We start from the raw sequence: 23,704 nt of genomic DNA on the forward strand, positions 1-23,704 counted from the left end.
CTTTTGTTAAAACACTGCCACAGTTAGGCACAGTGGTACACACCTATAATCTCACTGACTGTAGAGGCTGAGACAAGAGGATCTCAAATCTGAGGTAAGCTAACTTAGCAAGACCCTGTCTCAAAATAAATAAAAAAAAGAACTGGGGATGTAGCTCAGTGGTAAAGTGCCTCTGAGTTCAATTCAGAGTACCAAAATAAATAAATAAACTTATTTAAGATTATTAGCCATTTTGCAAGAATACTCAAAGAGTTGAAGACATTAAAAACTTCAATAAGAAATTTATTTTTCAGTTATAAAACGATCATGTACCATGGAGGCAAATTATTTTAAATAGTATGGCTCTTAATGAGTCAACACTTCTCAGTTATTATTGTTTATTCAAAGAATTAATGCAAGTTTACAGTGACTACATAATTAGTATCTACAAATAATCTGCACAGAACAACAATGAGCAAGGATATTTTTTAAGTAGAAGCCAGGAAAAAAGAAATTCAATAAAACCAAAGTGAGATCTGCTAAGATGTGCTAAAATTGGTGGTAGTAAAAGTATATGTAAAGCAAGAAATTATCTAATTGGATGAACTAACAAAGTATAAATGTAGGGCTCAGTGGTAGAGTGCTTGCCTGGCATGCCTCACTGAGGCACTGGGTTCGATCCTCAGCACCACATAAAAATGAATAAATAAAATAAAGGTATTATGTCCATGTACGACTAAAAAAATATATATATTTTAAGTATAAATGTAAGAGGAAGTCCATGGTTATTCACTGCATTATTCATCAGAAGGTATTCTGCAAAGGACTGGGGATGTAGGCAGTGGTAGAGCACTTGCCTAGTATGCACAAGGCCCTGGGGTTCTATCCCCAATGCCACCACCAAAAAAATTAAAATAAAATAAAAAGAAGGCATTTTGCAGAAAAATATCTGAATCAATCATGTGTTATTCAACCAGTAAGGTCAATTAACTTCACTCGCATGGTCTTAACTATCATTGATTTCATTAATTTTTGTCAAAAACAAAAGTTGAATATCCTGACTTATCCTATTACTAAAGCAGGTAGCAGGCCTAACAGATGTAAAGTTGTATTCCAATATTTTTAGCTTAGTGTACACTGAAACTTTCTAAATGAGAAGACCCATCCTCAAGCTGGGCATGGTACCACATGTCTATTATCCCAGTAATTCTGGAGGCAAGATCCTTCCTCAAAATTAAAAAATAAAATGAAAAACATGCTGGGGATGTTGCTCAGTAGTAGAGTGCCTGTAGGTTCAATCCTCAATGCCACAAAAAAAATTTTAAAAGTATCACTCTCACCTGCTATTATTGAACACTGAATGGCTTTGAAAATTAGATCTTCCTATAGACTTGCTAATGTGCCTCAATGAATTCCACCTAAAGCCAAAAGGCAAAAAAAAAAAAAAAGTGATTACACACAGCACTAACATTGCAATAAAATCATTTAAATGAAAACTAACATTGTTTATGTCACAGGTAATATCAAGCTGAATGTACTTCCTGTTTTGTCAAGAGTTAAAATAACACAAGAGAAAGATGTTCATTCCCATGCAAATTTACAGTGGATATATTTTTAAGTTCAAAATACAGCTCCAGCAGCATTTTTCAGACATTGATGCAAAGAATTTCCCTATTTCAAAATCTGTGTACCTATTAAATTAAGGAGTTTCCACCTAGCCTTAAATTGGAAATTATTAATCCTAAAGTGTGGTTAAAATACAAATGTCAGGAAAAGAATCTAACAGAATTCTACAAATGTCATCCAAGTGATGAACATGCTCAAACAGAATCATGCTTGTTGCTTTGTGTGTCAGTGCCCACCTGTAATCCCAGCTATTTGTGAGGCTGAGGCAGGAGAATTCCAAATTCAAGGTCAGTCTGGGCAATTTAGTAAGATTTTGCCTCAAAATAAAAAATAAAAAGTGCCAGGAATATATAGTTCAGTGGGAGTGTGCTTCCCTAAACCCCTGAATTCAATCCTTAGTATGGGGTGGGGGGTGGAGGCGTGAAACATAAAATTTCATACAGATCAGCAATTATTGATGAATATTTGTAACCAATTTAATACTAAAGAACACCAACTTTGAGACTTGTTTAAACAGAATATCATCCTCTCTAAAAAGAATTACATTCTTTTCTTCTGTAGACATGTTACCAACATTACCAACATTTTAAAAAGTACTCAGTTATATTTTGAATTTCATCAATAAGAAACTTGTAGGATGAGCTAGGGGGTGTAGCTCAGTGATACAGCACTTGCCTAGCAAGCCCAAAAACCACGATTTAATTCCCAGCACCATGAATATAAATACAAAAATAATTGTAAAAAAATTTTTTTTTTTTTAATTATGGGGCTGGGCACAGTGCACATGCCTGTAATTCCAGCAGCTCGGGAGGCTGAGGCAGGAGGATCTCGGTGTTCAAAGCCAGCCTCAGTAACTTAGCGAGACCCTACCTCTAAATAAAATATAAAAAAGGGCTGGGGATGTGGTTCAGTGGTTAAGTGCCCCTGGGTTCAATCTCCCATATCCCCCCCAAAAAACTTATGGGGATTTGTTTTATCTCTTATTATATAGGCACCTACATAATACCTATTCTAGTTTGCTTCTTGGCCCATGAAGCTAAAATATTTACTACAGTATCAGGCCTTCAACAGAAAGTTTCAAAGCCCTGAGTCAAAGAATTGGTCTTTTAACTGATTAGCTGCAAAACTTTAGACATCAGTTAACTTCTCTGGGTCTGTCTGTCCACATTTATAAAATGAAGAACATGAAAGAAAATCTCTAAGGTACCTTCCAACTTTAGCATTCTATAAATAAAAATACATTTTATATTCACTGTATACGATAATAACTTGAATGAGAGATAAAGCCAGTTTACAAAGTTTTACTACACAAAATATGAAGAAATATTTAATTAAATTTACAGAAAGTGAACAAACAAATGGTGCTGAGACAACTGAATATACACACACAGAACTAAATTGGACCTCTATCTCACATCATACACAAAAACTAACTCAATTCAGATCAAATAAACTTAGGAAACTCTTAGGATAATAAAACAAGGGGAAATCACGACATTGGTTCCAGCAATGATTTTTTTTGTATTTAGCTCAATAAAATATTTTTTTACAAAGATGGTGGAATAAACAGAACAAATCAAATGATGGTTCCTTGAAATCATGGTGATGTGATATGTACAATGTAATTTTTGTAAAGTGAAATTAGTATACTAGATGATAAGAAGCTCAGAACAGTATGAAAAAACAAAAACAACTGAATCAGGGTTAGAAAACTATGGGCAATGTTCTTTTTGATCTATTTCTTTTCCCTCTCTTGTCTAACAATGATTTCTGAAGATAACAAAAGTGTAGATAACAAATGAAAAAAACAGATTAGTGAACATCGAAAAATTTTTTTTTAAATTTTATGGTGAAGATGAAAATCAGGGCCTCCCACATGCTAGGTAAACACTACACACTGAGCTATACCCCAAAAGAGAATATCAAAATTTAAAACATTTGTACAGGGCTGGGACTACAGCTCAGTGGTAAAGCACTTGCCTGGCATGTGTGAATCACTGGGTTTGATCCTCAGCACCATATAAATATAAACAAATAAAATAAAGGCATTTTGTCCATCTAAAACTACAAGAAATTTTTTTTAAGTAAAAATTTTTTTTTTTTAATTTGTACATAGAAGCACACTATCAAGATAGTAAAGGGCTGGGGAGATAGCTCAGTTGGTAAAGTGCTTGCCTTGCAAGCACAAGGCCCTGGGTTCAATCCCCAGCACCACAAAAAAAAATTAAAAAATGATAGTAAAAAGAACCAGGTACAGTGGTGTGTACCTGTAATCTCAGCGACTGGGGAGGCTGAGGCAGAAGTATCCCAAGTTTGAGGCCAGCCGGAGCAATTTACCAATTCCCTTTCTCAAAATGAAAAGAAGGGCTATAGATAGTAGAGAGCCCCTCAGTTCAATCCCCTGTACTAGGGGTGTGGGAGGGGAGGAAAGGGTGTCTTGTAGATTAAGGAGGTTTGTGATGGCCTCTTATTTCATGTTAGTATTCTAATCCTCACATAAATCCCTGACCTCTGGGTCAGGGCCTAGTTGATTAGATACAAGGATGCACCTGTCCCAAAGGTCACCAGGTACTAGTCATCAACCTGTGAAGAAAGAGTTTGCTTTCAGAATTTAGCCCTACAAAAATGACAGTTTCTTAGATGTACAAATGCATTCTCTCACTCTCTCAACTGAATGGAAAATGGGAGGAAATACTCAAGTAGTTGGAAGCAATAACAGAAACTAAACCATTGACAGAGAAGAAGCCACAAGATAGCACAGTTATAGATGAATGAAACTATAAGGTGAGGAAAAGCATATGTAGATGGAGGACCATCTACATATGCTTTTTTGGATGAGACATTTTCCTTAAAAAAAAAGATTACATCTATACTGAATATAAAGACATTTTTTGTCTTTTTTTTTTTGTCATTATTCCCTAAACAATACAGTTTAACAACTATTTACATAGTATTACACTATATTGGGTAAAAAGTAATCTAGAGATGATTTAAAATATATGGGAGAATATATGTAGGATATATGCAAATACTGTACTATTTTATATAAGGAAGTTGAGCATTCTCAAATTTTGGTAGCTGAGGGGAATCCTGGAACCAAGCCCTCACAAATACGAAAGGACAACTGTACTCACTGCATTTACTATATAAACAGTGAATGAACAAAATCTCAGATGTCTACAGTGTTCTAAGACAAAAGTATTGCAGACACAGAGGAAAATACAGAGAGGCCCAAAACAGTGGGGGAGATATCAACTCCACTTGTAAATACAAGTGACCTAAACATAAAGCAATCAAGGAATTAGATTTTCTTGGCTATGACTATATCAAGACAGACACCTGACTTGGTTCTGGCCAACGACAGTTAGGCTCTAGACTTCTGTTGAGTTCTTAAGTGAAGAAAAGCTCTCCTTCCTAACATATTGCAACTGGAAGGGCAGCAACTAGAGCTGTTTCAGCCATCTTGCCATCGTATGAAACTTAAAGATCAAAACAACTCATAGTAGAGAAAATACATATGCGTTCAGAAAAGGAAAAAGACTAGGTCCTAGTGATATCACCTAAACTACAAAATCCATCCTTGAAGTTTTCCCTGGACTTTTCAGCAACATAAAGGAAAATATTCTCTTTTTAAGTCAATTTGGCTTAGGTTATCTGTCACACATAACACACATAAAGTCTTAACTCATAAAGCACCTCTCTAAAATCCAGTTTCACACTTCTCCTCAATTTTAATTTTTTGGGGGGGTTGAACCCAGGGGCACTCAACTACTGAGTCACATCCCTAGCTCTTTTTTGTATTTTATTTAGAGACAGGGTTTCACTGAGTTTCTTAGTGCCTTGCTGTTGCTGAGGCTGGTTCTGAACTCACGATCCTCCTGCCTCAGCCTCCAAAGCCACTGGGATTACAGGCATGCACCACAGCACCCGGCCTCGATTTTAATTTTTATAACAATTCTAGCATATTTTAAAAAATCTATATCCTAACATCCTAATACAACTTATTGACTTCTGCTTGCCTCTAGAATATATCAACAAATTCTTCAATTTTAAATCAATAATCGCTCTATTTTAAGGTGATCCCTGTCACCACACTCCGTCCCAAAGTAGGGCTCATAGCCCAGCCCTTCTTCAAGCATCATGGAAGTCCTTAGACATAACCAGTCCTTGACCTTAGAAATCTTTACCTAACAAGTTTTCAACTCTACTGAGTCAATCTCGCAACCAGAATATGATATTTGTTGCCCTTGCCACTAACTTTAGGCTTTACCACCTTAATGGGAACAAGTCATACTATCTCGGACATTAAACCAATTTCAATGCCAAATAACCTGTGCAAAGTTCAGACAACTGAACCCAATCAATAACTTCCAGCACTCCCTCTGATCTCTCTAATACCAGGTCACCACATACAAAGCAATACTATACCCACCATGATCTAACTTCCTAGTCCATATGTTTACAACCCTGGTTTCCTCCATATTGTCACTGTCCAAATGTTTCACACTATAATGAAGAAAGTAATCATTCTCCTGTTACCAAATCTTAGGCTGCTTCATTCTTTCTGAACAATGCTCCTTCCATTTATTTACCCTGACTTAAAACTAGCTGTCTCCTGAAGTTTTTCATTACTACAACCTATGTCCCTTGTATGGTTTGGATATGACGTGTCCCCCAAAAGCTTCTGATACTGTAGAAATTTTCAGAGGTAAATGATTAGATTATGAGAGCTGGAACTTAATGGTTCATTAATTTATTTTATTTATTTGTATGTGCTGCTGAGGATTGAACCCAGTGCCTCCTATATGCTAGGCAAGTGCTCTACCACTGAGCCACAATCCTAACCCCTGGCCCCACCTTTGAGATATAGCTTCTCCTCATCACTAAAATTTTCTGATTCCTTGGTCACACCTCCTTATTCACTGAAAACCTGGGACCCTAGTTCACAGTTGTTTCCTCTACTAAATGTTCTATCATAATCCTGGGAGATTTCAACACCCATGAATATGAACCATCCAACTATTGTACATAAGAATTCATGGACATTTTTAATTCCAAAAATCTTTGGTTCAATTCTATTTTACGCACCTATTCTTTACTGCTTTAACATTGGATTCTGTCATCATTTGAAAGTGCTTCCCTTTGATGACTCTGGCACCTCACAAAAATCTTACCTGCTCCTTGACTTTAAAGAAACGTTTTCTCTCAATCCCTCAAACTCCTTCCAATCTGGATCCTGGTTAGATAGATAAACATCTCAGTAGCAGCATCAGGTCACTTGCACCACTTTCTCTAAACCTACGCATAAAACCTCAGCTCTAGATGAATGCTGTTTCTGGAAATTGAACTACTCTAAAGAAAAACCACATTAGATACACTGATAACACTATGAAGTCTCCAACCTCAGTCTTTAAACATTGGACTTCATAAATACCTTCTTCTATTTCCCCCTCAACAGCTCTTTCAATTGTTTTCTCTCCTCAGGCCCCCCAGGTCCTTCGTACTCAATCAGCAACTTTTCTTCCAATCATATAAAGAATATGTAAATTATCATGTGTGCCCAACTTCACCCCATAATCCCTACTGATAGCTTCTTACCTTTTTTTTTTTTTTTTTTTTTTTTTTTAAGTACTAGGGATTGAGATAGGGGTGCTTTACCACTGAGCTGCATCTCCAGTCCTTTCCATTTCTTATTTTGAGATAGGGTCTCACTAAGTTGCTGGAGGTCTTGTTAAGTTGTCCAAGCTGGACTAGAACTTGTAATTCCTGCCTCAGTCTCCAAAGTCACTGGGATTTTGGTTACCTACTTTTCTTTTAGTACTAGAAAGTAAGATGTCATTCCTCTTGTTCAAAATCAGTCCATCCACCTTAAACTACATATGATCCCCACTGTAATTCCAGCAGCTCAGGAGACTGAGGCAAGAGAACTGTGAGTTCAATGTCAGTCTCAGCAACACAGTGAGACACTGAGCAACTCAGCAAGACCCTGTCTCTAGATAAAATATTTTTTAAAAAAGGGGATGTGGCTCAGAGGTTAAGTGTCCCTGGGTTCATCCCCAATACCAAAAAAGAAAAAAACAATTCAGACACACAACCCTAGCCCACCATAACTTCTTAATTAGCAAAAGGAATGAATATTTTTCTTGTATTTTCTTTCTACACCTATCTATGTACTATATCTGACACTGTTACTATCACCTCTCAAATTTTTCTACCCATTAATACACTGAGGAGCAAACTATATATTAAATAGATAAGAGAATAAAATGGAACATATCATTCATTTCTCAATATCCCATAAATTAGTGAACTACAAGTATCAAGGGTCAAATGAGACTGAGCAGCACATATCAGTAGCAGTTAGTTCAATTACATGGTTTTCTCCACTCATCAATGATAAAGATACCCAGAAATAAACAGAAACCAAGGCAAAATAATGGAAATGCTAAAGGAATCAGAGTACTTAGGAAAAGCACAATGTAAACCTTTTTTTTTTTTTAAACTAAATACCATGTGATACAGAGACTCCTTATCTATGATAAAAACTATACCAAAGTACTATAGGTAGGATCTGGAATGTTTGCCAAAGGTCCATGTGTGAAAGACTTCGTCTCCAACCTTTGTGGCACTATTGACTGGAAGGTGGTAGAACCTTTAAGAGCTGGGTTGAATGGAAAATCTTGTATCACTGGAGTCATGCCCTTGAAGAGATTATGGGATGCAGGTCTACTGCTTTCTCTCTTTTTGCTTCCTAGCTACCACAGTGTGAACAGCTTCCTCTGCCTTGTGTTCCTACCATGATGTGCTGCCTCAAAATAGGTTCAAAACACCTTGTCTGAGACCTCTGCAACTATGATCCACCATAAACCTTTCTTACTCTTAAGTTTATTTATTTCAGGTATTTGTTATAGTAACAGAAAGCTGACTAATGCACTATGTGTCATGAGGACAGACATAAAATAGAAAAGAGCTAAGCATAAATTAGTCTGAGGCACCAAATACTTGAGTTCATAAAGTTGAAGTTTGTTTTACAAAAGTTATGAGAAGCTAACCAGCAGAAAGCACGCATAAGGATGCATAAGTCGGGGCTGGGGAGATAGCTCAGTTGGTAGAGTGCTTGCCTTGCAAGCGCAAGGCCCTGGGTTCGATCCCCAGCACCCAAAAAAAATTTAAAAAAAGGATGCATAAGTCTTGCAATCTCATGTCAAATTTAAAACACTGAAAATTCACTCTACTTTGTTTCTAGGAGGATTTCTTTCCATACGTTTTCCCTTAATTATTCCCATCTCTAACATTTTAAACAATCTCATTTGCCAATGTCAGCAATGGTACTTACTAAAAACATTCATGACTTCTAAAGAAGTATTTAAGAAAGAAGAAAGAAAGAAAGAAACCAGACACAAGTTAGAGACTCAGAAACCCAAAACTCCCAAACCTTCTGATCTTAAAACACCAGAATCCTCTGCGTCTTCTTGAATCCTCCTTGATGTTTGGAGCATTTGATTTCCTAAGCTTTACATACACTATACCAAAAAAAAAAAAAAAAAAAAAGGTTTTCTTAAACAAGCGATCACAGACTATATAATTTTAAGTTTCTAAGCACTTTAGAAACTTAACTTAAACTTAACATATATTTGTTTCATTTTTAAATTACAACAAGCCTATGAAACAAGCACGATAGGTATTAATATTCTTTTAGAGTTAAAGCCTAGGTTGTTAATTAATTAATTAAAAAGAGGCAATCAGCCATGATCACCTCCAAATTTTTTTTCATTTCCATCCTACTCCTATGTCCTCAACCATTCTAATCTCCTTCATATCCTTAAAGGAAAAGGGATCTCTGTCTGTCTCCATCCCCCAGCTCTGCTCCTTTCTAAAACTAATCCCTACCCAGACTCTTAATCCTAGTACTTCCAACCTCTGGCTGAATCTTCAACAATTAACAACCCCATCTGTAATATCTCCCTTTCCTCTTAGCTCCTGATAACTATAATATGCTCATTTTCCCTCTAAAAAAACAAAAACATGGATGCCTGTAATCCCACCTATTCAGGAAGCTGAGGCAAGAGGATTACAAGTTCCAGATCAGACTGGGCAAATTAATGAGACTCTGTCTCAAAGTAAAAAGGGAGGGGGATATAATTCAGCAGTAAAGCACATGCCTAGGGTTCAATCCCCAGTGCTCCCCCACAAAAAAAATTCCTCAACTCTACTCATCTACAAGCTATAACCCAATCTCTTGCCATCCTTTTCCAACTGAACAAATCTACAAATGCATTTGTATTCCACTTTCTTCTTTCTACTAAAATATTACCAATAAATTCCTAGTAGTCAAATATAATAACCATTCTTCAGTTCTCATTCTTAAGTTTCCATTCCTTGACCTAAGGTATTTGACACTATTGACAACTTTACCATTCCTAAAACGCACTTTATCCCTGGACTCTGCTATGTTCCCCTCTTTATTCTCCTACCACTGACTTTGTTTTAGACTATTTAACTGAACTCTCATCCTTTGCCAATTACCCACATGTTGGTCCTCTGTGAAGTTCCCCTCTTTTCTCTCTTCACTTAAACACTCCCACTAACAATCTCTTCCACCCAATGATTCCTAAATTCCAGGGTACCTACACACCTTTTCATTCTTTAAAAGAATGAAGAAGCTAGAAGAAAATAAAAGTGAGTATTTATCAAATCTCTGGCCAAAATAAGGAAAAAGGAAAGGAAGATAAGACAATTTTCTAAGCTTAGAAGAAAATATGGATTTCATTGCATAAAAAGTTTAAAATTCTGTTAAAATAACAAAATATTCTTATATTAATTACACACATATCCATAAATACATAACTCAATAAATGGAAAAATCAGAAAATTACAGAAATGAGCTATTTTTAAAAGCACTGATGGGCTGGGGTTGTGGCTTAGTGGTAAAGCACTTGCCTAGCATGTGTGAGGCACTGGGTTCAATTCTCAGCACCGCATATAAATAAATAATGGTCCCTTGACAACTAAAAAATTTTTTTAAAAAAAAAGCACTGAAAATATTCCACAGTATAAGTACTGGGACTCAGAAAAAATATTCCAAAATGAAGGCCTCTGAAGCAAAGAGACTCTCTGACCTTCTCTCATCTTTTGACTCTCACCCCTCATTCTCTTCTGAGGCAAGTCACAGAAACTATAATTCCTCTTCCCTAAGCAGGTCAAATATTTTAGGCCAAAGTCTAAAAATATTACTCTAACCTTCCCCTAACTTTCTGTGTGACAGATAGCCATAAAGAAATTAAGACCCCAGAAGGGTCCTGCCCCATAACCAGGAGGAAAAATGCTCTAAGTAAGGAACCAAGAAGAATCTAGGTAAGACATTCCCCATTCAGTCTGCTTCCACTGGGTAAAAATCCTTTTCTCCAGTCATAATTCTACATAGCTGTTCCTTCATCTGTACCTGCTTCCCCCATATCTTTGGTTTTTAATATAAAGACTCCCAAATCACGTAAAATTTTGGATAAACAAAGTTGTTATGCTTTTCTCTTGTTAACTTGTATTTTGTTGTGGGAATGCTGATAATGACCCTTATGATGGTCACTAAAGGCATCTCTCCTTTCCTCATCTACATCAGCAATTAAAGAAGATCAATTCAGGATAATTAATTACTTTTTTTTATAATAAGGCAACCCATACAGCTTTCAAAAAATTTTCAAAGTTGTCCGTGGATCCATTCAAATTAAGAATTAGCATTCTAACTGGGCATGGTGGTATATGTCCATAATCCCAGCCACTCACCTGTAATCGCAGCAACTTGGGAGGCTAAGGAAAAAGAACAGCAGGTTCAAGAATAGCCTCAACTACTTAGTGAGACCCTCAGCAACTTTGTGAGACTCTGACAAAAACTTAAAAGGACTGGGGATGTAGCTCAGTGGTAAAGCACCCTTACAGGTTCACCCTATTTACAAAAAATAAAAAAGAGCATTCTAGATACTAGATTTCTACTTACATGGCCTAAAACTATTATTAACTTTTTAAATAACCTTATATTATGTTCTTCAAATTCAGTCACCTTTTCACATGGTAGACATTCTTTTAGGTGCTAGAGGAAAAACCAGTAAACAAAACAGAAAACTTCCTGTCCTCCTAAAGCATATATGGTATATTTTGGTGGAGTGAGACAAACAAAATAAAATAAATAAAATATGTAACATGTTATATAGTAATAAGTACCATGGAAATAAAAAAGGAAGGGGAAATCAGCAGTGTTGGGAAGAGTTGCAAGTTTAAGTAGTGTGGTTGATTAAGTCCTCATTGAAAAGATCACACAGACATAGAAGTGAGGGAATAAGCAATATCTGGGAAAGTATTCCAGGCAGAAAGAACAGGTAATGTGAAGGCCCTCAAGTAGGAGCTTTCCTGCAGTGTTTAAGGGGTAACTAAGAAGCTATTAAAGTTAAAAAGAAGTGAAGGGGAATAACAACAGAAAATGAAATCAAGGGGGAAGGGGAAAGCAAATTGATTAATGTCTACCATGGGCCCTGAGTATTTCCATACATCCTTGCTGAGTGTGACAAACCACAACACCTGAGTCCAAGCCACTTCCATAGCTAGTCATGAGGGCAATGAAGTCATAACAAGGTAACAATAGCATGACCATCATATGACTCGTTCACTCCTAGAAGATGGGGAATACAGAGTTTGGGATAAGGAAATCAGGAGCTCAATTTTGGACAAATCTGAGATTCTATTAGATATCCAACTGCAGATGTTGGACAGGTAACTATGAATCCATATTTCAGAGAAAAGTTCAAAGCTAGAGATCTAAATTAGAAGTCATCAGTATAAGATATTAGACAAGGTATGATCAACCAAGAAGAATTTAACTGAAACTTTATTAATAGAAATAGCTTTTTTTGGTAATACTAGGAATGAACTCTTACCACTCAACTCATCATTCATTCATTCATTCATTTTTTGGTACTGGGAATTGAACCCATGGGCAACACAGTAACATCTCTAGTCATATTTGGTGTGCAGGCTAGAAAATTTTTCTAATCAGAGATCTAGGGCTTTAGTAATAGCTCACCGAGTAGTACAGTTCACTTGCATAGCATATGCAAGGCCTTCAGAGAGATAGTCCCACAAAAATGATAATGATGATGACGAAGAAGAAATCTAATTGCTCTAATTAAGAAATTAAAAACTTAGAGCCAAAAATAATGACTCACACCTATATTCCAGCTGAGGCTGAGGCAAAAGGATCACCTGAGCTCAGGAGTTTAAGACCAATCTGTACAACAGCAAGATTTTATCCCAAGAAAAAAAAAAAAATACAAAGAGAAAGGGATTTGGGATACAGTTCAGTGGGAGAGTGCTTACCTAGCATTTGCAAGGCCCTACATTCAATCTTCAGCACTACAAAAAGAAAAGAAAAAAGAAAAAACAATTTAGAAAATGTTTATGCTCCAGGGACTGGGAATATAGCTCAGTTGGTAGAGCGCTTGCCTTGCATGTACAAGGCCCTGGGTTCAAAAATGTTTACGCTTCAAAATTTTTTATCACTATTTATTTCAACACCAATAAAAACACCCAAGTTTCCAAGTAGGAAGAAGTTTAAAATATGTCATCTCAATAAAATATTAAGTAGTCATTTAAATTTATACTGGATAGAAAAATACTTACATTAAAATGTTAACTACAGAGTTCTATGGCACAAATCTGTAATCCCAGCAACTCAGAAGGCTGAGGCAAGAGATCTCAAATTCAAGGCCAGTCTGGGCAACTTAGCCAGACTCTGTCTTAAAAGTATAAGGGCCAGGTGCAGTGGCACATGCCTGTAATCCCAGTGGCTCAGGAGGCTGAGGCAAGAGGATCTCAAATTCAAAGCCAGCTTCAGTAAAAGCGAGGAGCTAAGCAACTCGGTGAGACCATCTCTAAATGAAATAAAAAATAGGGCTGGGGGGCTGGAGTTGTGACTTAGTGGTAAAGTGCTTCCCTGATATGTGTGAGGCAATGAGTTCAATTCTCAGCACCACATATAAATAAATGAATAAAATAAAGGTCTATCAACATCCAAAAAAATGTATTTTAAAAATATTGGGCTAAGAATGTGGCTCAGTGGTTGACTGCCCAATTTCTTTTTTTTTTTTTTTTTTTTTTTTTGTTAGACAGTTTAGTGAGAACAGTTTGACTGCCCAATTTCAATCCCCAGTACCCCACAAAAAGTAAAAGGGCTGGGTATGTGGTTCAGTAATAGATTCAATCCCCAGTAGTGAAAAAAAAAAAAAAAAAAAAAAAAAAAGGTTAACAGAATAAAATTGAATAGATGTGGTTCAGTCATATGTGTTTCTCTCTTTTCTCCCTTCTAAAACAATAGTAAAATTCAATCCCCAGCACCACAAATAAATAATAAAACACCATCCTTGGGCCCCCATTATTGTTCTGATTTTCAAGATACTCTACATTATTGGCCTCAAAGAGTCCCTTCATCTTTTATGTCCTACCAACATGAGTCATTAATATTGCTTTAAATCACACTGGTTTTCTACCACATGCTCTATCCTTTGAACATGCTCTATACAGCCCTCTTTCAATAAAATTTGCTTTTCCCTTTGGAAATTCTCTCTCTACATTTTCAGTAGAAGAGTAGCTAAAATCTCAGACTACATCATTTGCTAGCTATATGACCTTGAACAAAGAACTGGGGAAGCAAAATTGACACTGCCTTGCCACTATTATGAATACATCTCATGTCCCATAAAAAAGGGGGAAACACTTTGTACCTTGAGATAAGAAAAGAGTCATTCTCTTGATTCTTATACCCCAAATAAATTGGGGAGCACTTTTTGTAAGCATGCATTCCCTAAGAAATTCTATCTCTAATTTTGCATCCAAAGAAATGGTATAATCTTTGTGGACGTAATAAGCACATAACAAAGTTGTTTCCCACTATGACAGGCTAATAACTTAGTAATGTTAGTGATCTCATGTTTTTCCCAATAAATATTTTCCCTAAAAGTATTTTATAAATATTTTTTAATTGTCAACAGGCCTTTATTTTATTTATTTATTTAGTTAAGGTGCTGACAATCGAACCCAGGCCTCACACACACCAGGCAAATTCTCTACCACTGAGCTACAACCCCAGCCCAAAAAAGTAGTTTGTAATATAGAAGAAGGCAGTCTGACTCCTTGGACTGTTTTTCAAGATCTCTTTTCCTTCCCAAAACTGTAGTACCTGAGATTTCCTTTCCCACTATAATAGCTGTGAACTGTCCTTATATTTCTAAAAATATAAAAATATTTATATTTCTAAAATATATTTCTAAATATATATATATATATATATATATATTTCTTTTTTTTTTTTTTTTTTTTTTTTTTTTTGGCAGTACTGGGATCTAGCTCAGGGCCTTGCAAGGCAAGCACTCTACCAGCTGAGCTATCTCCCCAGTCCATATATATATATATATATATATTTCTTTTTTGCCAAGTACAGTGGCAAATCTCAGCTACTTGGGAGACTGAGGCTGGAAGATGACCTAATTTGACTTCAGTTGGAGCAACCCAGCAAGACCCTGTCTCAAAAGAAAAAAATAAAAAGGGCTGAAATGTAGCTCAGTGGTAGACCACCCCTAAATTCAATACCCAGTAGAAGATGGAGGAGGAGAATGATCTATGTAAACTTAAATACACTATAACTTTCTACATGTACTAAAATTTAAATTTCCAGACTTTTAATCATGCAAAAGGAGCTATTTTAGTTTATCAAGTATATAATAAAGCTAGATTCTATTGAAAGACCCCAAACTACCCTTATAAAGTCATCTACACTTCTCCATTTTCTTTCTTCATTTACGGTTTATATCCCTAGAAGGCAGGCAAATTAGTAACTTTAAAAAAAATATGCAAAAATGCTATTTGATGAACACAACTAAGTTAACTTATTAAATACAATGCTTACAAGTCACATTGAAGTTATTGCAGTTAAAATGTACTATATAAGCCGGGCACAGTGGAACATGCCTGTGATTCCAGCTACTGAGGCAGGAGGACAAGTTGGAAGGCAGCCTCAAGGATTTAGTGAGACCCAATCTCAAAATGAAAAATAAAAAGGGCTGGGAGACACTTGTCTAGCATGCACAGGACTCTGGGCTCAATCCCCAGTACTACAAAAATAAAATGCAGTAGAAGTCAGTCACAATGGTTCATGTCTGTAGTCCCAGTTACTCAGGAAGTTCAGACAGGAGGATGGCAAAGTTTGAGTCCAGTCTAAGCAATTTATCTCAAAATAAAATTAAATTAAAGAGAGATGGGAGTGTAGCTCAGTGGTAGAGTACTTCCCTAACATGTGCAAGTCCCTGGATTTAATCCCCAATATCACACACACACACACAAAAAAAAAGGCACAATAAAATAAAATGCAATACAATAAAACACACTGGAGGACAGACAACAAAATACACCGAGAGAAAGAGACAAGAATGAAAAGACTAACATATACAAATATGACTACAAAAATGATAATTTTTAAAACTATTAAAGGATGCCTGGCATGGTGGCACAAACCTTTAATCCCATGTACTCAGGAAGCTGAGGCAGAAGAATTGCAATATAAAGGTCAGCCTTGGCAACTTTGCAAGCTGTCTCAAAAAATAAAAAGAGGGGCTGGGGATATAGCTCAGTGGGTAGATTGCCTGCCTTGCAAGCATAAGGCCCTGGGTTCCCAAGCACTGGGAAAAAAAAAAAAAAAAAATTATATAAAATATGCAATTGGTGGGGGTAGTGCTGGAGATCAAACTTAGAACCCTGAGCATACTAGGCAAACATTATATCACTGAACCAAACACTCAGCCCATGCAGATTTTTTTACAATGTGCAAAGGGTACAAAATGGCAATTAACACACAAAGAAATACACATGTCGAAAAACCTCTGCTGAGAGTCTGGGCATATAGCTCAGTGATAGGGCACTTGCCTAGCATGAGGGAGGCCCTAAATTCACTCACCAGCATGGTGTCACAGGACTGGGCTCCCAGCTAATCCAAAAATAAGAGATTTCTTTTTTTTTTTTTTTTTTTTTTAAGAGATTTCTTGATCCTCAGAGTTCCAGACCAGTCAGGAAAAGGGGAAAGGGGGATGGGACTAAAAGATGTTTAATCTTACTAAAAATTAGGAAATATAAACCTAAAATAACAATATAGTATTTTTCATTTATCAAATTGGCAAAAAATAAAAATACTTAAACACTGCTGGTGAAGATACAAAGAAATAGTAACACATACTTTTTTTTTTTTTTGGCAGTACTGGGATTGAACAGAGCACTCCAACCTTGAGCTACATCCCCTGCCTTTCATATACGTACACACACACAGTGTGTGTGTGTATATATTTTTATAATATATATAAGTACAAACATACATAGGTATGAATTCTGCTTGGTAGCAGTAAAAATCACCACAGCCTTTGCTTTAAACCTCTCTCTAACCTAGTAATTGCCCTTCTAGAAGTTTATTCTAGCACCGGGTATGTGGCTCTGGGGTACAATACTTGCCTAGCATGTACAAGGCCATGGGTTCAATCCCCAGCATCACACACACAAAAAAAATAATGCCTAGAAGTTTATTCTACAGAAGCATTAACAAGATTTAACTTAGGTAAAAAATGACTAACATCTGATTAACACCAGCCTAGGACTTGTTAAATTTCCCAGGAATAAGGACAGTATTGGTCTCAGAATGTGGGGTAAAACTGAGTTAACAACTTTCCTATCATGACAAGGGCAAAATGAATTTGAAAAACAAAAACTGCCTCTAAAGAACTGTCAATTCAAAAAAACAAAAGGAAAATAAAACAATCTGTTATTTAAAGTCTATGACAGGGCTGAGGATGTAATTCAGTAATAGAGCATATTACAGGCCTAGCATGAAAGAGGCCTTGGGTTCAATCCACAGCAGCACAAAATACACAGTCCATCATATGCAGTGACCAAAATAATTTGGGGTATTTCTTTTCTCTTAAAGCATTAAAAAAATAAAATTCATCAAAGGGGATTCTTTCTAATTAACTATCTAATGAGAAGTATCAAGACCAATATGAAGAAAATGACAAAGCTCTAAAGATAATGATAACAGAAAAGGAAAAAGAGAGAACAGGACATATTCCAGGGCACGAAGAGACTTACTATTGTGAAGATGTCAAACGGTTCTTAAATTAGCCAGGCTTAGTCAGGCATGGTGGCACATGCCTGTAATCCCAGTGGCTCAGGAGGCTGAGGCATGAGGATCATGAATCCAAAACCATCCTCAGCAGTTTAGTGAGGCCCTAAGCAACTCTGCAAAACCCTGACTCTAAATAAAATATAAAAAAGGACTGGGGATATGGATCAGTGGTTTAAGTGCCCCTAGGTTCAATACCCAGTACCAAAAAAAAAAAAAAAAAAAAAAAAAAATTAGCCAGGCTCAATGGCACATGCTATAATCCCAGTGACTCAGGAGGCTAAGGCAGTAGGATCACAAACTCTAGGCAGTCTAGCAATTAAGCAAGATCCTGTCTCAAAATAAAAATATGGATGGGTGCAAATATATCTCACTGGTAGAGCACTTACCTAGCATATATGTGCTTTAAAACCCTGGGCTTAATTCCCAATACCATCCAAAAAAAGAAAGAAAAAAAATTAACTTCTACACAGCTGAATGAATAATTAAAAGATTAAAAGTATAGCCAGCACAGTGGTGCATGCCTATAATTCCACCAACTCAGGAAACTGAAGCAGAGGATCCTAAGTCAAGCCCAGCTTCAGCAACACAGCAAAGCCCTAAGAAACTTAGCAAGACACTTCCTCAAAATTAAAAAAACAAAGGGCTGACGATGTAGCTTAGTGATAAAGTACCAATGGGCTCAATCCCCAGGATTAAATAAATAAATAAACAAACAAACAAGGTCAACAAGGATATGGAAAAAGGTCCTATGTGACCAATGATCAGAGAGATATAAATCAAAAAACAAGCTAGCCACCAGACAGGATGGCACATGCCTACAAGCCCAGGGACTCTGGAGGCTGAAGAAGGAGAATCTCAAATTCGAGGCCAGCCCCAGCAATTTAGTGACACCCTGTCTCAAAATAAAAAACAAAGAGGATTGCGGATGTAGCTGAATGGTAAAGCACCCCTAGGTTCAGTCTCTAGTACCAAAAACAAAAACCAAACTAACCATGATTTCTCAGATCAAAATGCATTTTAAAATTTTGATAATACCTAATCTTACAAAAGGTATATGGAAGTAGGTACTCTCATACATTACAGGTAAATGGATATAATGGCTTATCAAGCCAGCAATTTGACAACATTTATTAAATTATAAAAACACATACATTCAGGGACTGGGGCCATTGCTCAGCGGTAGAGCCCTTACCTAGCACCTGTGAGGTTCTGGGTTTGATCCTCAGCACTACACAAAAATAAAAAAATAAAGGCATGCCATCCATCTACAAATACGAAAAATATTTTTTAAAAAAACATATTCAATCTAGCACTTTCACTTCTTATTTACTATCAAATCTAGATATGTGAACATCTACATAAAGAAACTAAACAAAGAAGCAGGCGTGGTGACACATGCCTATAATCCCAGAGGCTCAGGAGGCTGCAGCAGGAAGCACAAATTCAAAGCCAGCCTCAGCAACTTTGTAAGGCCCTAAGCAACTTAGTGAGAACTTGTCTCAAAAATCAAAAATCAAACAAGCTGGGGATATGGCTTAGGGGTTAATTGACCCTGGGTTCAAACCCTGTACCCCCCCCCCAAAAAAAAAAAAAAAAAAAAAAAAAGAAAGAAAGAAACTAAACAAGGAACATCAACAAGAATTTCACTAAAGCAATAATTAAAATAGAGAACACCTGGCAAATACCCCACTGAAGAGCATTTACATAATGTTTCCATAAATTATGGAATGATCAAATTAGAATACAACCATATAAGACAAAGGTATATATACAAATAAGAAGAGTTTTAAAACATATTAAGTTGAAAAAGCAAAATCTTGATACTTCCATTTGAGTTTTAAAAAAACATGCATATTTGTGTATTTCACCACAATTTTGTAAAAGTGGGAAAAATATATATACACTTTTTTTTTTTTTTTTTGCAGTGCTGGGGATTGAACCCAGGGCCTTGTGCTTGCGAGGCAAGCACTCTACCAACTGAGCTATCTCCCCAGCCCATATATACACTTTTATAAATACATTTTAAAAGGCAATACATTTTAAAAGTTGTTACCAGCAATATTGATAAGAGGGGAGAAAGATTAGGAGGGGAAAAAAGGTAGGTACAAAGATGATACCATAAAAGGAAATTTTCCTTTTCTAATTCATTTGTTTTTTTACCATAAAAATATTAACTTTTATAGTTTTATTATTATTGATTTTTGCAGTGCTGGGGATGCTAGGCAAGGGACCTAGCATGGTAGGCCCTTTTTGCAGGGCATGGAACACACTAGGCAAGGGCTCTGCCGCTAAGGTACATCCCCAGCCCTACTTTTGTGTTTTAAAAATAAAATTAAAATAATTTAAACATGATTCTCCCTAAATCAGAAATATTTTCAGAAAAAAAGATGATAATCAAGTGGTATGAAAGAAAGAAATAAAACCAAGGATTAACACAGGGAGGTATGGAGAATTAAGTAATATTAAGCACATTTTCTGAATCAGTCGTCTGCTGAAGACTTCTCAAAAAAATGTTGAAAATGTCAAAGTATGAAGTTAAATTGCATTTAATTATATATTTGACAAAAATCACCTTTATTGAAAAGAACAACATTCATGAAATGAGACACCTAAGGTACTGCATTTACCTCTCCCTAGATACATGTGACGGCAGAGAGCACTCCATGATCCAATAAAAAAAATTATAGAAAATAGAATTCCAGCTTCAAGCACATACAGAGCTATTGAAATCGTCAATTAAGCTAGGCACCCTTCCAACCCTTCTTGCATGGGCTCATACTGTGCTACATTGAAGTCGGACATAAAAACAAAGAGACTGTCATATTATTTCTTCATTATATCTACACACCTGATATTGAATTTAAAAGAAGATACTCAGAAAAAAACCAACTACCATCTGAGATTTATACACAGGTGAATATGAATACTTTAGAATAATAATGTACAGTGAAAAGCCAGAACTTTTATATTTTATTCCATCAAATAACTATGAAAATATGATAAAAGTGGGAACATTATCTTAAGATTGTCACTTTATTAGTAAATCAAAGGTTTAGTTCTGTCACCCACAAGAAAGCAAGACTCTGCTATCTAAGTTTGTTCATCTATAATCAAACTACAACTGAAGGGAAAAATAATATTTTCAAATATTTGTGGCTGGGATTTATTTTTTAAAATACAGCTTAACACAAAAAGTAATTAAAACCAGGCCAAATAAAAACAAAAGTTTATTTTGTTGTTGTTATTTAATTTAGTCAAGGGGCTTGGGATGTAGCTCAGTGACAGAGAACTTACCTAGCATGCACCAGACCCTGGGTTCAATCCCAAGCACCACCAAAACAAAAAAGTCAAAACATTACTGAAATTACCTTTAAATCTCTGTTACACTATTGTTATAGTTTGGTTCTAAAAATGCCCCCAAAGAACTCACGTGTTAGGGAATGTAGCAATGTTCGGAAGAGAAAAGTTTGGATTATGAAGAGTTATAACCTTATCAGTGGATTCTCCCATTTCATTAATAATTTGAACAAATTACTGGTGTAACTGCAGGCAGAGGGGAATAGCTGGAGGAAGTAGGTCACTGGGGGCATGGCCTTGGACTGCATCTTATCACTGGCTCTTTGCTTTCTGTTTCCCTGCTGCCATGAGCTGAGAGTTTTTCTTTGCCACGCCCTCTTGCAATAATGTTCTGCTTCATCTCAGGCCCAGAGCAATGGAGTTAGTTGATCACAGACTGAGCCACTGACACTATGAGCCCAAAATAGAATAAACTTTTCCTCCTCTAAATTGTTCTTGTCAGGTATCTTGGTTACAGCAATGAAAAGCTGACTAACAAAGGGATGAACATAAATGTGCATTTTAACCTGTTACTTTTTAAAATTTATTTATTTAGGCACAGAGGATTGAACCTACGGGTACTTTACCATTTAGCTGCATCCCAGTCCTTTTTTTTTTTTTCTCCCCATTTTAAGACAGGGTTCTTCTAAATTGCTAAGATTAGCCTCACACTTGCAATCCTCCTGCCTCAGCCTGGGATTACAGCTATGCACCATTGCACCCAGCAACATGTTCTTTTTATTATAATTATCTGAAGGTAACTGGGTTTTTTTAAATTGGGGGTGTTATTTTGGGAAATCTTACTAACTTGCTGAGGACCTTCCTAATTTGTTGAGGCTAGCCTTGAATGTGCAATCCTCCTGTCTCAGCCTCCTAAACTGCTGGGATTACCCATGCCCATGCCCAGCTTGAAGGTCATTCTTCACAACAAAAACCATATAAATTCAGCACTAGTTCAAATCATTAGAAATGAAGCACTTACTTATATAAAGAGAGCAGATAAGAGAATTTGGAACTATGAAAAATTCCCAATCTCAGTAAACTTTAATAAGAAATATGAACTACAGCCCGGTGTGGTGGAGCACATCTGTAATTCTAGCAGCTTGAGAGGCTGAGGCAGAAGAATCACAAGTTCGAAGCCAGCTTCAACAATTTAGCAAGGTCCTGAGCAACTTAGCAAGATCCCGTCTCCAAATAAAATATAAAAAAGGGCTGGGGCTGTGTCTCAGTGGTTAAGCACCCCTGAGTTCAAACCCTAGTACCAAAAAAAAAAAAGAAAGAAAGAAAGAAAGAAATAGGAACTACACACATTAAAAAAAAAACTAAAGAAATAACAGTATAAATGAAGTGATAAATCAAGTGGAGCAGACTAATCCTATAGGAGTTCAAAGACAAGTAAAACAGACTGAACAGAATCACCAGAAAAAATGCTGATTATAATCCTGGAGAAAATGTACTCAACCAGTGCCAACTATTATCAAAATAAAACTCCTCTGAGCTGTCATCAAACAAAAATCACTAAGTGATCACCAGGATAAGTTAAACAAATATTTATAATCAAATACCAATTAAAAATTATAGTTCATCACCATGAGGGTTCCTAAGTACTGGTAATAATTCTCTTTCTCTGGCTTTTCTTTCTTTTCCTCTTCTCTCTCTCTTTTTTTTTTTTTTTTTGTGTGTGTGTGTGTGTGTGTGTGTGTGTGTTGCCAGGGCCTCATTTATGTTTAGGCTAACGCTCAGTCTAATAATTCTTTTTTTGATCCAGGTGTTAGATCAAGATAAAATGTATTACTTTGCGAAAACTCATCAAACTGCACATATATGATAGGTACACCTTCACATATATATTTTTTTAAATATCCAGGTACAGTGATGCATATCTATAATCCCAGCTACTCTGGAGGCTGAGGCAGGAGGATCACAAGCTCAAGGCCAGACTTGGCACCTTTAGTGAGATCCTGTCTCAAAATAAAAAATAAAAAGAGCTGGGGATGTAGCTCAGTAGTAGAGCATTCCTGGTTCAATCCCCAATACAAAAAAATAAAAAAGATTCTACCTCCAGTCCTAATCATTCTCTCACAAGTGTCAGTTATCCATCTCCTACAGCCTATTAAACATCACCATCAGGATGTCCTCATCCTTATCTCAGACTCTCTTCCCTTTAAAACTCAAAATTCCTGGGTTAGGGACATAACTCAGTGGTAGAGCACTTGACTAGCATGTGTAAAATAATTATAAAAATACCTCCAGACTTTTCCTTTCTTTTTATTTTTCATTTTTCTTTTCCTAACCTTTCTTTCTTTCTTTGTTTTTTGAGACAGGCACTAAATTGCCCAGACTGGCCTCAAACTCCAGAGTGCAAACAATCCTCCTGCCTCCACCTCTGGTACAGGTGCAACTGTAGTACATGCCACTGTGCCTGGCTACTCCAGATTCTTCTATTTGGGTCAATGGTACAGATACCCAGGCTGAAAACCTTAGAGGTTTTCAGAGGACCTCTTCAACTAAGAGGACCTCTTCAACTCAGGTGATTTATCAAGTCCTATTTCAAATCCA

General features: G+C 36.3%; 1 protein-coding gene across 1 annotated transcript in view; it reads right to left on the reverse strand.

Moving 5' to 3' along the window:
- Mga (MAX dimerization protein MGA) overlaps nucleotides 1-12,985 on the reverse strand; it is a 103,030-nt gene extending 90,045 nt beyond the window's left edge. Inside the window, 1 exon segment of the mRNA XM_047537744.1 lies at nucleotides 12,970-12,985. The gene's annotated coding sequence lies outside the window, so the exon portion shown is untranslated.
- Nucleotides 12,986-23,704: the final 10,719 nt, after the last annotated feature.

Source organism: Sciurus carolinensis, chromosome 2 (genome assembly GCF_902686445.1).
Source record: "Sciurus carolinensis chromosome 2, mSciCar1.2, whole genome shotgun sequence".
Taxonomy (NCBI): domain Eukaryota; kingdom Metazoa; phylum Chordata; class Mammalia; order Rodentia; family Sciuridae; genus Sciurus; species Sciurus carolinensis.